At 36.5% G+C, this 13,021-nt stretch overlaps 1 protein-coding gene and 1 long non-coding RNA gene across 5 annotated transcripts in view; one reads left to right on the top strand and one right to left on the bottom strand.

The window, feature by feature from the left end:
• The window catches only part of Znf407 (zinc finger protein 407), a 448,808-nt gene that overhangs the window by 334,095 nt on the left and 101,692 nt on the right, over window positions 1-13,021 (top strand). The gene's annotated exons all lie outside the window — the stretch shown is intronic.
• The window catches only part of LOC134471760 (uncharacterized), a 111,389-nt gene continuing 107,329 nt past the window's right edge, over window positions 8,962-13,021 (bottom strand). The window contains exon 4 of the long non-coding RNA XR_010041360.1: window positions 8,962-9,205. This is a non-coding gene — a long non-coding RNA (uncharacterized LOC134471760). The remainder of the gene's footprint in view (window positions 9,206-13,021) is intronic.

The raw sequence follows: 13,021 nt of genomic DNA, 5'->3' as shown, positions 1-13,021 counted from the left end.
GATTCATCCTTTTAAAAGTTGTATTTTATTTTGTGAATTGTTAGAAAATGTGAATCCCCAAAGAGAAAATATTTAACCTCATTTTGAATTATTTTACTTACCTTTATTTTGTGTATATTTTGTGAATAAAATATATTCTAAAAGTTCTAACTAAAAAATAGCAATGAATATTTTATAACAATTTAAGTGGTTTTTTCCTTTTTTGTATTGAAACTGAAAACTGGTCACGATTTTTAATTTTTTAGTTTGCATTAGAAATTAAATACAAGAAATGAAGCATGAATGTGACAAAAAATAGTTTTTAATAAAATAGCACTAACAACAAAATATCATAAGAAATAATCACTAAATGATGTTATTGTTTAAGCTTTATCTTGGAAAACATAATCCATGTAGCTGTCTTGGAGAATGAAGCTTGATGAGTATATTGATTTTTTTTTAATGAGTTTAGAAATATGAGGTGACAGTTTTTATAGTAATACTATTATAGTTCTCAATTAAGGATCTTTTTAAACAAGGAAATAGTATTTTGTTTTAATTCTGTGAGGATCAGTGGCCCCTATGGTTTATTTTATCCCTGTGACTACTAGAAGCCCATCATGTAGAAGAACCCTATAGGTGACCTTCCTCCTGCCCTGTCTCTCTCTCTGTCCCATGCCAGACCATGCTAAAAACATTCTTTACACTGAATTTTTTTGTTTGTGTATTTGTGTGATCTTGGGAAGGGGCAAAAGCAATTTTGTGGCTTTTGCACAAACCTCTTTCTTCTCAGTAGTGTGCTCCCCCACATCCTATGAATAGTATTACTTAATTTTAGCAGAAATTATTACTGGTTTCATGTGACCTGAGGAAATTGAAAATATTGTTAAGGAGATCTATGTTAGTGATGTTTTCCGTGCCTGCTTTGGCTGAGCTATTTCTGAAATAAATGTTTAAGAATTTCAAAGTATTATTTTTAGTACTGCTGCATTTGGCAAGGGACACAGACAGCTTTCAGGGACGAGGGTGTGATGTGAAATGCCATCCTGTAAGTTAAATTTAAGAAAATTTTAAAATATCAGAGTAACAGAGGCTCATGGTCATTCTGTAGCAGCAAAATGTACATTCAGGCACACAAGTGCTTCTCTGCTGGGGAACCAGGTGCAGTTCTCTGGGCAGCAGGGCTGGGTCACAGCAGCCCATGCACTCTGTGACAAAGGACGCTGCACCGGTGGGTAGGCAGGCAGCCCCGCGCACTGCCAGCCATTTTCACTCGGTGCAGAGGAAGCCTTGATTACACCCTGCTCTCATCCTCCCTTGCTCAAGCAGAGGGCTCCTCTCCACTACCCCTCCTGCTCCTTTTGTTTCTACTTCCTCTCCTTTCTTTTCTCAGGTCTTCTTATGACCTCTCAGCCCCCTCTCTTTCTTTATTGTCTCTTACACAAGAATGTAGAAAAGTGCTATAAATTCACACCCACAAAACCAAGGGTCAAAGAGAAAATGACTTCAGAGGTAAAATAATTAAGTGCAAAGCTAACAACAGAACCCAGCACACTTCTCTGGTAGTCTGCAGTGGACTATGAATACTGTCAAAAGTGTGAATTGCTGACCACCTTTTTTAAGAAGGTATTTCTTTCCATCTTTAAGAACATAGTATTTTTTTTCCCATTTTCCCATTTAGCTTATGTTGCTTTGCCTATTTAAAAGAGAGAATTCTTTCATAATATTTTGTCCACTAGTTTTCTGTAATGGGAACTTTTACTCAGTGGATGCTTTTTTCATTTTACATGCTGTTGGGAACATTACATCTTATTGTTTCTCATTACCAGCTGCTTATTAGTATATTCACCTACATGTGGCTGTCATGATTCAGACTGCACCATTTATTTTTAAAACAACATGTTCCCAGATTGCTGGTTTTCAGCTGATTTTTCCCTTACTTTTTTCTTTCATACACAAAGCTTTGTGTCCAGAGACATCACTTTTGAAAATTCAGTTCTGTTGAAATTATTAGTCTGCCGCTGACTTCTAGACAGTAAACATTCCTAGAAATACCAAATTAATTTATCACTTTAATGTGTCACTCTGAAATATTTTATTTGTACTTTTGAAAATATATTTCATAAGAAAATTCTTCACCAGCATCAAACCCATATATTACCAATCCCAAGGAAGGTTCAAGATGTCTTTTGGGGGGGGCGGGGAGACAATTGAATGGTTGGTTGCAATTTGAAACAAACCAATACCTGTAAATCTCTTAAGTGTTTTAGAACTGTGGGGCATGGCCATGTAAAATGCATATAACGAAGAAAAAAAATGCATGTAACTAATTGGAAATCAGAGAAAACAAAATCTGGCTTTTAAAACCCGACTGAAATCAGAGTCAAAATTAACTTTTAAGACATCTTATGTAAAGATTTGTTTTCATTACATAAATTAGAAAACAAAGCCATTTTTGGCAGTGATTGCCTATATTCATAGTGCTCAGGAGGCTAAGGCAGGAGGATCAGTGTGAGTTCTAGACCATCCTGGGTTACATAGTAAGTTCAAGGTCAGCCTGAACTGTATAGCAAGACCCTGTCTTGAAAAACAAAACAAAACAAAAACAACTAGCACAACAACAGCGACAAAAGAAGTTAAAGAGTTCTGAACACCAACTGTGAAAGGATCAGGTAAGTCCAGTAGCTACTGCATTGAATTTTTAGAACAGATAGAAACTAATAGAAGAAAACTGCAAATGGTACTAAGCAAGCAATAAAAAGGCAAGAGAATCTGAAGTAGTACAGAGGAAGCTGTTTTAAATATTTCCATCATTTTTGTCTACATTTCTGTCAGGCATGCATTTGAAATCATATACTTCAGATGAACAATTGGAAACTAACAAACAGCACTAGCATTTTGGTCAATGAAAACCCCTTTGGGAAAAAATAAATGGGAAAAAGGGCGAGTAAAAACAAAAGCTCATTATACTGGTAGTTGGTGGAACAATAGTCCACGTCTGCTGTTCATGGTCAGGTGTCAGGAAGCCTCTTTTGCTCTCTGTGCTTCAATTTCCCTCAAGGTAAGAGAAAAGGACTACACTTTATTTAGTAGATGAACTTCCTGGTTCAATAATTCTCTGAAGCCACAATTAGAAGTAGGTCCCTAATCCCCCCACAACTTTTTTCAGATTTTTACTCATTCTCTTTTGAGATTATGAGCAAACCCCCTGCTATGCCAACATACCGATATTTTTCTGAATGTCTGTATGTAATTTTTAAGGAATCTGAGGCCCTAGAAAAGGTGGATTTCATGTGGAGATCAGTGCTGTCTTGAAGAATAGTGTGGCCCTCACTCAAGTGCCTCACTTGTCAAGGTGTGAAAACTTGTGCCATCGCAGGGCTAAGATAGAAGAAAATTTCTGTTTGCTTCTAAATTTCTCTGACCAAGGAAGAAGCAGTTTTTGAGTCTCTCTGTAAGATTGTCTTACCCTTCCAGATATCTACAAATCCTATCTACCTTAGTTTTCATCCAGATCATTAGAACAGTGGCTCTTATTTTCATGACAGCTCTGTTGGGGCATGTAAAATCCTTCTCTTTGCGATACAGTGGAATTGGCTCTCTAGAAACCCAATGCAGTCTCTCCCATTTTCTTACTAATGGGAATTTTCTGAATGCATGCTTCATGCTCTCTTACCTGACTCTTCAGGGTTTTCATACTTGTAACAGTAGATAGTTTTTAATGAGACATCGATATGCTTTAGGAACTTCTTTAATGATTTTTACCTTTTATGACTGCCTTTATTGAACCTAAAATGATTGTGTATACTGAATATTTGCTGCCATGATTCTGATTTTAATACTTTCAAAGCAGCTTTTTCCACTTTTCTCAATTCTCCAATGATCACATATTAAGAATTATAATAAAGAATAGTAGTCTTAATTTCCTTCATGTAGTAGCAGGGCAGTACACAAGAGTCTAACTTACTTACTTACTTACTTATTTATTTAGGTAACCTCATAGCTACTATGATTCTCAGATACCACCAAATGTTCAAATTTGCCCAGTTTTACTTTTTTCTATGTGATATAGACATTTTAAATAGAGCTAAGCAGGAAAAGTTCAGTGCACCAATTACTTGTGAACAATGAAAATCCCTGCAAGGCAGGGACAGTGAAGGAGTAATTCACATTTCTAGTGTGGCCCAGTGCCACCCTTTCTTTCGTCTTCCATGGATTCTCAACTCGGCAAGCTGTGGTCATCACTGCCACTCTTGATTTGCCTAAACAGTTCTGCACAGGGGTTGTACAGAAATGAGCATACTCCAACACTGTGTACATGTCATGTATAATATGAGTTCTCAATAAATTAACTGTCGACAACTCTCCTCTTGGTCACTTTGTCTTCTCATTGATTGGGTGCCTGGGTGTGAAAGTTATGATAGCTCAACCTTCATGATTATCATAGCTTCCCTATAATTATTTAACTACCAGAAAATCCTTAAAACCTTGGCATTTTTATATGAGTGTTTGATTTTCTGGTTTTTTTTATTTCCCTTATTATTGAGCTCCATATCTGCAGATTTATTTCATCTTTAATATTAACTGTTGTTTGGAGATTTGTTACCTTTGGTTCATTTTCGTAGGTTGTTTTCTTAACAGTTATTAATGTTCAAAATAAACTCACTGAATAAAGATAATATAAAATAAATGCCAGAGCATCATTTTTGCAATTATTAATAGAAAAGGGATAATTGAACAGTGGTGCAGTTATACAGTAGAGGATCTGACAGAGAGCGAGAGAGAGACAGACAGAGAGCAAGAGGGGAGAAAGGGAGAAAGAGCAAGCATAATAGTATAATGCTGGAAAACTTTCTCATTAAACTAATTTTATGAAAACATATTAGGGTAAAAAGTTTAAAAAATGTACATTCATGATCCCTGACAGCCCATGAAGTATTGCTATTATAATCACAAGAAGTAAGGAGTTTTCCTAGGTGGCACTATTCAAAAGTGATGCACCTATCCGTTCTTACTAATGAGAATCAACTATTAAGTATCATAAGCCTAGGAGGCAGAGAAAGAGAAAATATTTGATCATTTTCAAGTAATGACTAACTCATTAAAAGCAAAAAGACTAGAAGACTTAGCATTGAATTTCCTAAAATTTGAACTATTGGTAGCTAATGTGTTTTACAGTAGGTGTGGCAGACCCTGTATGTTCTGCCCTTTGGCATTTATTCCTTTCATCTTGAGCACAACCCCACATGCTGTTCTGTCTGGTTTCATAAGCACAGGGAGCTTTATGTTCAGGCCTGGCCCAAAGTCACACATCCATTTATTTACCAAGTATTTATAGAATGGTCTCTGGACAGCAGCCACTGTTCTGGACTCTAGAGACATATTCTAGCTTTAGGAAGGATATAGATAAAAAGCATGTTAGCTATTCAGTGTACATTGTAATGCCATATTGGTGTGAGAACTAAAAGGAGAAACAACATAGACAACTATATTTGAGGGAAGGATATCAGGGCTAGCACTACTGAACATCCAAGGTTGGAAAAAATCTAAGAAAATGCCTTTAAGGAACAGTTATACTGAGGCATAGTTAAAGACAATAAAATACCATATTAAACATATGTTTTGAATAAGATAATCAAAATAATGAAAACATCACATCTGTCCTGAAAGTTGTTAGGAAGTAACTTTTGAACAGAAATTCACAGAAACTCAAGACCAGAGTCATGGAAAGAAGATTATAAGCCTAGAACAGCATATGGAACCATCCGGGAAGAATGGTCTGACAGGTTAAGAGTTCCTGGTAGGTGGTAGGGCTGGAGTAGTATAAGTGAAATAGAATATAGTCAGGTTTTGAGTTACTAAGGAAGTGAAGAAGACCAGCAGAGTCTGGAGGCCACAGAAGTAGGGGAAGTAGAGAGAAGGCAGGGCAGAGGTTGGTAGAGGCAGAGGGGTTAGGGGACAGAGAGGGAGCCACAGGAGTTGGGTGATTTCTCTTCTGGCTCCAGTAGAAAGCCACTGAAGCACTGTAAGTAAGAAAGAAGCCTATATTGATTGATTTTTTTAGAAAAGTACTCTGGCTTCTGAGTGGAAAAGAGGCTGCGTGGAGAGAACGTGATCTTGGTGATCTGTTGGCTTGAGGGTTGGAAGCAAAGCGAAAAGAATCGGGGTGTAATTGTCAGAGTGGGACCTATCCCACTCTGACAGGATGGACAACAGAGACTTGACTCTTAACCATCATATATTCTGGGATGATAATAAGGTTTTTGTCAGCCATTTGCTTTATTGATTGAGATTTTGATTTAGATAGAGCCTCTTAAACTAAAACCTCTCTAGTCTTGGTCTCAAAACTGTATTCATTTTATGTTTTTAAAACAAAATATAAAACTGCAACTGTCTATCAGATTTCATTACTTACTTTCCCATTTTCTCATTCTATTGTGCAAACACAGTGACCATACTTTCATATGAAACCAGCTGTAGTTGGTGTAGTGGTAAAGGCAGTAGGTGCAGTTGTGACATGAGAGAGCGGTAAAGTTGGTGTGTTTTAGTTTGGAACAGTGACTGGAAGGCAAGGAACGAATGTGTTCTGCTAGAAGAAAGGGCGTGTGGGAATGCATTAGTACTCCTGTGGAGAATTCCAAGGCAAGGCTGCCGAAGGGGTCTGCTTCCATCTGATTCTCAGGTTTGTTTCCAAGAGGAAGGCAGTTCTTTAAAAGTGACCTTTATCAATAACCACAGATAATCTAATAAAGTCACAATCACTAAAGATTGTAAGACAGTTATATAAATGGAAGTGTTTCTCTTTTAAGTTGAGAAATGTTACAGTCAAATAGACTGGAACACTTGTGTCAACAGTCAACATGTTTTACAAAAAAGCTACCTGTGAGGCCATATCATAATCATAATGTTGCTTTGCTGAGTTTAAAGCCAGAACAAATGAATGGTGTTGATTTTAAGTGACGTCTTTATCTGTCCAAGTTCAGGACCATATCCTTTTTTAAGCCTCAGTCCTGGCTCTTGGATGCTGTGAGTATTGAATGGGTTTATCTTGTTGATGTAGTCACAACAATTCCTGTAGTCACAACAATTCCAGCGCCATGCCAAAACTTTTATATACCCCAAAATCTTCTGCAACTCCTGGGTGATGCTTTGACTTGAGGCCAGTTTATTCAGCAAGTGTGATATTAATTGTATTAATTTACAGTTTTTTGGAGAGACTTGTCCTCTTTCCATAGCTGCCTAATAGATGATTCTAGATGAGGGATTGATTTTTGACATTGTTCTTAGAATAAACAGGAGATGGTTGCAATCTGTTATTCTTAATAGATTGAGAACCTGAAAATGTCTGTTTGTATAAAATGTAGATATTTATGTAGTAAGTATCTAATTAGTGAATTCCCTGCATGACATCGACAGTTCCTATTTTACCCACAGAACAATTTGAAGATGGATTCTAGTATATAAGGGAAGAATGCAGAACAACACAATTTTTACAGTTGGGCAGATATTCTAAACTCTCTGAGCCCCATGTATTTTCCATAAAAAGTATATGAAACTTTAGGGTTTGGTGAGGCTTCATATGTAGACCTCTGCTTTTGGCATATCATGGGCATTTAGTAAGTAGTGCCTTGTGATGAGAGTACTCTTGAGTGAAAAAAATGGCTACTTTACTTTTTTTAAAATTTTAAATAGAATAAAACCAAGCAAAATAAAAGTACGCCAATTGAAACAAACTAGTAGAAGTGACACAGCATTTCAAAACAATACGAAATCAGCAGTGGTTACCACAATGCCTATTATTATCTGAAAAATAGCTGCACATACCTTCAGACATAGTAAAAATCAAACAGAACAGAGCAGAATAGAATCAATAAAAATAAAACAATGAATGCAGTAAAGGACTTCAAAACAAGATAATAGTAAATCCAAAATGGCTACCATAATGTATCTTGCTGTCTTTGAAATAGCTGCCCATCCATCGGTATAACAGTATCAAACAAAACAAAACAAAATGAAACCTAACCCAACAAAACAATGAAAGTGATACAGGAGTTCAAAATAAGATAATAGGGAATTAACAATGGTTACCACCTTCAGAAGGAGATCTCCCATAGATGGCATACTGCATACTATTGTTCTCTGAATAGATGATCAGACCACCAACCCTTGACCTGCAAAGTCAGGGAAATACCAGCCACCACAAGCATCAAATTGCATTTCACCTCAGTTGTCAGCGCAGCCTGTGTTTCTCCAGATCAGCTAGTCATTTGGGGGGGAGAGTTGGCTCTTCTTGCTTCCCAGCCCATGTGCCAGAAGGGGGCTGGGGTCTGGCTGTCCCCCTAGCTGCCCACACATGGTACTAATTCTCAGGGAGGACTTGATTCTTAGTGACTTTTCTTCTCCCATGGTCCGCAAATGGCACTGACTCATGGGAAAAGCCTGGGGTCTGGCTGTCCCCCTCAGCGGCCCACGCATGGCGCTGATTTGCAGAGAAGCCTTGCTTCTTGGTGACTTCTGTTCTCTTCCCCTGTAGTCTGAGAAAGGTGCTGATTCATGGGAAAAGGCTGGGGTCTAGCTGTGCCGCTGGTGGTGGCAGCGCATGCATGGTGCTGGTTCACAGGGAGGGTGTGCTTCTTGATGACTTCTTGTTCCCCCCCCCCCCCCCCAAATCCACAAATGACCTAGTTTTATACTAGGAGTTTACAATGCTTTTCTTCTTCCACTTACCTGGCCCATGGTTATAGAGGTACTGTTTCTTGAAGTCTTCCACACAAACTCCTCAAATAATGGCTTCTTTCTTCTTTGAGAAGCCTATCATATGTGTCACTTTACAATCAAGTACCTGTTGCCATTCAGTAGAGTGAACTTTCTGAATACTCATTCATTGGTTAGTTATTTGTTAAAATTTTCAGGATATGTAAGAGGCCATTGTAAGTGCTTTCACAATGGTGAAAAAGAAGAGTAAGAGTAAGAGACACACCATAAGCATCATCATTTATTGTGCATGCCTGTGGCTTAGGAATGTCAACCTAAAACAAACACTAAGCAAAATGAGTAAAGCTAATGGTAAGTGTTCACAAGGCGACAACTAATGTGGGTACGGATTCCCACAGGGAAGTTTCTTTGAACTGACTCATCACAAAGGGCTTCTCTGAAGACGGATTATCAGAGCCAAACTGGGCCTGAGATTTACACCATGCAGAGACCTGGGCAGAGACTTTCCAGGCTGAAAGAGAAGCAAAATATTCTTCAGACATGAGCAGGTTTGGCTCTCTGATTTATTCATGCATCCTGATACTTTGCTAGTAGTGTCATAACGGGACTGAATAAATAGAATAACAGGAAGACTGGGTACTAATTTTGCTATGTGATGGTAGAGCCTGAAATCAAAGATTCTAGCTGAAGTATATGGTCCCTCACATTCTTGAATTAAGAAAAATAACATATTATGTCACTTTGGGAAGAAAGATGACCCCAATAATTTCAGAGTTGAAAGCTGACACACTATCAGTGATACAACTTTCTTGTTACTTCCTTATTACACATCAGGAACATTTCATATCATTGGTAGGAAAGAACATAGATACTTTCTCTTGAATACTTCCAATGTATAGAATGTTTCCCTTATAATCTCTGTGGAATTGTTATCTTCAGAGAGTAAGCTATTTCTTCAATACTGCAAACCATAAATGTCCACCCACCATTTCAAAATGATGCATAATATAATGTGCTTCAGCATAGTCTAATATCATCTATGTGTTATATAAGTATTTGTTCATTCCATGGAAATGGGTACCTCAACTCTCTTTTCCCAGTGTTGGAGGGCCAGTAGCTAGAATAGTTCCTGGCACATTTTAGACACATCTTACACTTCTTTTGTGGGAATAGTGAGTAAAGGCACTTGGAGAACTGACCTCTGTGCTTTCCACTCTTCATCCCTAATCCCTTCTCACACCTTGAGGTTTAGTCCTCTTGAACTGCCAAGCACACCTAATACTCCAGGCTGATTCATGCATGTCCCCCTTGTCAAGCCTGTTTGTTTTTGCATGTGCTTCACTTTAGTTTCTCCCTTGCCACTAGGAAGCTAAGCCAGCTGCTTCCTCAGGGCCACATGGAGGCCTTTCTGCTTCCACAATGCCTGTATTTACCTTGTTTCAGCAATTATCACACTGTTTCCTATCTGTTCTCTCCTATTGTAAGCTCTTTAGAGGCCAGGTGCTTAGCTGAGGGGTTGCTGAATAAATTAACAAATTGGTAAGTGACCATTACTAATACTTAGATATTCTTGGCTAGAAACCTAATTGATCACAGACTACTTATTGTTCACCTGAACGGCAACTGCTCATCACTCTTTTATACTTACCTTGCATGATGGGTAACACAGTCTTCCTTCTCACAGGCATTCTGTCCTACAGCTAGCGTCTGTGCCACAATTTCTATTGCCTTTCTTTGTATTCTTCACCACCGTTTGTATACCACCACCCTTTCTTTAATTCTAGTTTTCCTTTCAGTTCCATAAATTACTCTTAATTTATTTTTCTCCTGATTAGAATGTTTCCACATACTGAAACAAAAACCATTGGATTATGTATTGCTTTGGAAAACTGGTTTTTTCAAAGAAATCTTGAAGTATAGCTACTGATTCTCTTTATAAAATTTGGATCACCTTCTGACATTTTAGAATGCTACAATGCAAAATTTAAATAGTTTATTTCATACCTTGTTTTTCATATCCCTTGCAGTGTGAGTAAAAGTAAAAGCCAGCATCTGTCTCCCCCTCCTCCCCCCCAGGCAATGAAGTAATTTATAACTTTGAAAGCAATTTCTTGTCCAAATGAATTGTATCCTTACAACCGCACTCACTTGGTAGGATACTGTGAACCTGCTAGGTAATATTTTCAAACCATTGTCATGTTAGAGATTCTTATGTGTTTGTTATAGTTTGGTCAAATCCTAATATAAAGGTTAAAAACTGGTTAGATCATTTTTTAAATAGATTTTTTATATAGTAGCAAAATATTTAAAAATACTCAAAATATTTAAAAATACCTGTTTTATAAGTCTCATTTATGCATTTTAAAATTTGTTAAGAAGAAATGTTAATTGATAGGGTTATCTACATTTTAAGTTACAATATATTTGTTTATAATTCATCTCAAACAATTTACATTATTAGAAGGAAATATTTATTTTACTTCATGTGTGAAATTTCAGGTGGCTTACATTTTAATAACTTCATTGTAGTTGTATTTTGCTATACTTTACAGATTTTTTTTCACTAGAAAAAATTAAAATACGTAAAAGAATTCCTCCCAGAATAGAAGGTTTCTGCCTACAACATTCAAGTAGAATGTTCATGTTCTAACTGAACAGAAATATTTGTGGCGCCCTCTTGGGGAACAGAAATGTGTTTCCAGCCATAATCAGACTTGCTCCCTGAAACCTCTTGACAGTACCTACCAGATGAAATCCACTTGGACCAGTATTAGCATTAAGCCAAGGATGTATAGTACGTGTATGACAGATTTCAATGTAGACTGCCCATTGTAGTGTGTAGTGTTCCCTGACCCCAGGGAGATAGGATGCAGTTCCACTGCTGTGGAACTCAAATCAGTTTGTGAAGAGGAGGTGGGATAGATAGCAATGCATATAGGCGCACATCTCTTTCCCCCCTTTATATTATCTTAAGTAATCAGTTTTATACCTTATCAGCTTCCGAATAGAATTTGTGATGGTTTGCAATGAAACACTAAGAAAATGAAGAAACCACTGATAATTTTAAAAGTACTTATTGTTTACAGCTTTGCAGTTTCTTCTGTGTAGAATAGAATAAAACATTATCTGTCTTGCGTTTTCAAGTGAGAAGATTTTGTGACTGCATCATCTTAAATATCTATTCAGTAACCTATTTTCTGTTTACTTAGTTCTTCTGAACCAGTGTCTTATAACCAAATTTGTAATTTACTTTTTCTTGATTTTTCCTTTTTATTCCCTGGTACTAAATATTTCATTGTTATCATTTTATGTAATTAATTGTTTGCTTTCTATAAACAAATGTTAAAGATTAATTATCGTCTTGGCTTTTGTTTTTTGATCTGTAGGATTCTTGTTTAAACCTAATGTTTCTCAACCACATTCTGTTGACACTAGAACTAGGATGCCTGAGAAAAGTGGGTGTCTGCTAAAACTCAGGGCCTATCCTTAGAATCAGAATGGCTTCCTGCAGGGCTGTTTCTGAACCTTCATCTGTATCCACATGGTTCTTATAGCATTACAGACAAACTCTTCATTTGGGGACTGGATGCATTGTTTATGTTTGCTTTTGTTTTATTTTGCTTTGTTCTTTAACAAAAGGAGGACTATTTTAATTGCTATTGAAATATAAATCTCCTTTATTTGTTTATTTATTTATTTTAAAAAGCAAAAAGGGATAGAAATGATGCAGAATTTCAAAAAAGAAATAAAAAGTAGAGAATTAACACTAGTTAATATATTGTTAGCTCAGAATTAGTTGTTCAGGTTATAAAATCTGTATGCAAAAGTGATCAAAAAGGACAGCACAAACTGTCCTTTTTGATCAACTAAGAGAGATTAGTAATATAATTACTAATAGTAATATAATTATCTATCTAGTATACATATCCATACATACATTTATATGTTTACCCACATACATATAATCTTTTCCTTTCTTCTTTTTTTTTCCTTTCCCCTATCCCAGTAGCTCTGTCCTTTGAAGCACTTTCTTTCTCTTTCATTATTACAATATCTATTGTATATTTTGGATCTTATTACTCTTTCAGAATTTTATTTTTTGTTATTTTTTTACTAAGGAGACAATATGATACTTATAAATGTGAGTTTGATTTACTTTACTTATGTGTATGGTCTCAAGTTACTTCCATTTACCTGTAAAAAGCCTCAAGATTATCCTTTTTTATAGCTTAGTAATATTACATCATACAAAAATAACACGTCTTTTTTATCCATTCTGCATTTGAAGGGCATTTGGTTGTTTCCAAGATTTAGCTATTACAAATTA

Source organism: Cavia porcellus, unplaced genomic scaffold (genome assembly GCF_034190915.1).
Source record: "Cavia porcellus strain 051 isolate PalLab524CR breed Dunkin Hartley unplaced genomic scaffold, mCavPor4.1 scaffold_20, whole genome shotgun sequence".
Lineage (NCBI taxonomy): Eukaryota > Metazoa > Chordata > Mammalia > Rodentia > Caviidae > Cavia > Cavia porcellus.
This window is presented reverse-complemented; position numbering and strand designations above follow the sequence as displayed.